The 2582-nt window shown below is 38.1% G+C and overlaps 1 long non-coding RNA gene across 1 annotated transcript; it reads right to left on the reverse strand.

Annotated features, from left to right (window-relative positions):
* Nucleotides 1–779: 779 nt before the first annotated feature.
* On the reverse strand, nt 780–1826 carry LOC146570197 (uncharacterized). Its single transcript, XR_014893194.1, has 2 exons — nt 1200–1826; nt 780–1120 (listed from the first exon to the last, which is right to left on the reverse strand). It is a non-coding gene; the product is annotated as an uncharacterized LOC146570197 (long non-coding RNA).
* Between the last annotated feature and the right edge of the window lie 756 nt (nt 1827–2582).

Genomic DNA, 2582 nt, shown 5'->3' on the forward strand with positions numbered 1-2582 from the left:
CATCCCCACTAACATTAACTATTAACAGGTAACCCCACATTTGCCTGTTAATAGTTTAAATTTTACCGCTATGGGGTTAGCACGCTTTGTTTATCATTTATATAGCACTGCCACCTCCTCAGGTGCTGCCTTAGTACATACTGACTTGTTTACTAAGACTTTTTACTTGAATCATTTGCAGAACATTTGGTTCACCTTGGATGGTCATTGTAAAGACACATGATATTAATTCTGCTATTTACTGTCCTATAGTACATGTAGTATGATTTCTTAATTACTTTGTGAGTGTGTATCCTTTATCCATGTACCTGAACTATACCCTTTTTAATCCTTTTTGTGAGGGTGGTGGGTTGATTAGTTTTAATTTTAGTACATTTCTGTGGCTGGGTTCTGGCCCTACACTGTAAACCCGGATAAGTTCAATACACTTAAATCGTTTGAGGAAACCAATTCCCTTCAAATGATTTGAGTAATCAACCCAAAACAAAAAATTAACTGATTTAGTCAAGTAAACTTAAAAGTAAAATTGTCACAATTTACTATATTGAGTCATCGCTACCTAAAGTGTTTAAGTATTCAATATTTCAAAAATAATTTGTTTAAGTACAGTTAACTTAATATTAATAGAAAAAACTAAATTGTTTAAGTGGTGCTAATATTACAAAACTCACTTTTTTGCGTAGTGTTTAATTAAAAGCGTCTTTTAATTAAATGTATTATTATTACTAAAACTTAATATATCAAGGCAAACACACTCAAAACCAAAGACCACTAAAGTGTTTTTTGTTTTTGTTTTCTACTTTATTTATAACAAAACAAGACTTTTGTTTTCCTTTGAACAGTATTCCAATTTTTACACATGGCGCTTCTAAGAAGACATTTCTTTCAGAAACTGTCAGGCTCAGGAGGGACTCGGAGTCAGACCGTCACTAAAGTTCACGTTTTATTTACACACACAGACACCAGGTGCGAATATATACAGGTGAGGGGGCACAGGAAGAGGGTCTCCGGGAAGCACAGGCACGGGAAGAAGAGGGCTATGTACAAAATCCACTGAATCTCAGGTCGCTCGGACTCCGGCTTTAGCTCACCAACGGCGGTCCTCAGGCTGGCGAGAATCCTGGCACAGAGAGGAAAGGCAGGTAAGTAGTGGCACGACAGAAACTCAGAAAAAGGCTCAGATAGGTGATGACACTGACGAGTGTTACACAATAATCCAGCGAGGAAGCACTCTCAGCAGCCGCCTTAAGAAGTGAGTGAGATGATTGCTTGCAGGTGTCCGAGCCAGGGGCTGGAGCCGTCATGACTCCGCCCCGGTAGAGCGCAGTGCAGGGGAGAGAGAGAGATGCAGCGCAACAAAAACACTTGTAGCCATACAGAGTCAGCCGAGAAGGCACAGGGTCATGACAGAAACAAACACAATATTTCAGTTGTTCCTAGCCACTTTTTGACAAGAATTTATTTGTGGTCTCTGAGGTAGTTTTTTTTGAACAGTAAGTTTTTTGTTTGCACAATTGGACTTCCAATAAAACATTTTCTTTAAAACAATCCTTTTAAACAGATAAAACTGTGTATCACAAGTAAAGAACTTTGGTGCGACACTCTGGGTAACAAGTTGTAACAGTAAAACTTATTTTCACAAATATTTTAACTTGGAAAAATAAAAACTATGGAATAAGGAATGGCCCCAGCGAGACAATGAAATTAAAGGAATAGTTCACTGATTTTACATAATAAGATATGTTCTTACCTTAGCTTTGACGAGTTGATGTGTACCAGTCTTGTCTTTGTGCGTGCCCTCAGTCATGCAAATGGAGCAAAGCCTCTCCCATATATTCCAAATACCTCCACTTTTTGCTCCTTTTAGAAGCTACCGAGCTCCCCCATGTTTTCCCTATTTATGTAAAATTACATGAAAAGTGACACTCTCCAAGTTTAGTTTAACTAAATTTAACGTGTGGATTTTCTAAGCCGATAAGAAGGGGTACTATATTACAAGGTGTAATAACACTGTAGGAGCACTTCTTCATCCCCCCAGTAACTCAGTCTATGCTCCAGAGTGCACTAGGGTTACTGCGCGCTTGTAATATAGTGCCCCTTTTTATCGCCTTAAAAAATCTATACATTAAATTTAGTGAATCTAAACTTAGATAGTGTAACCTTTCATGTAATTTTACATAAATAGGGAAAACGTGGAGGAGCTCGGTAGCTTCTAAAAGGAGCAAAAAGTGGAGGTAGTTGGAATATATGGGAGAGCCTTTCTCTCGCACAAAGACAAGACAGGTATGCATCAACTCTTCAAAGCTAAGGTAAGAACATATCTCAGTATGTAAAATCAGTGAACTACTCCTTTAAGCCCTGGTTTTGCCATCCACTAAAAACAAAAAAAGACAATTACAAACACAATAATGACTTCCTGAACTTGAGAAAAAGCTGCTCAATGAAGAGTGAACATTCAATGTATCTATACACACATTGAAAGCTCATTTTTTAGCCTTTGGAGTTTTGGAGGAGGATCGTTTCGTCCCAGATTCAGCATAATCTGCTGGATAAACAGGAATGTATTCTTCATGCACTTTGGG

The sequence above is a fragment of the Mchenga conophoros genome, linkage group LG7 (assembly GCF_057382185.1).
Source record: "Mchenga conophoros isolate Kocher_MC1m ecotype Shallow Benthic linkage group LG7, M_conophoros_male_GT1.1, whole genome shotgun sequence".
NCBI classification, from domain to species: Eukaryota; Metazoa; Chordata; class Actinopteri; order Cichliformes; family Cichlidae; genus Mchenga; species Mchenga conophoros.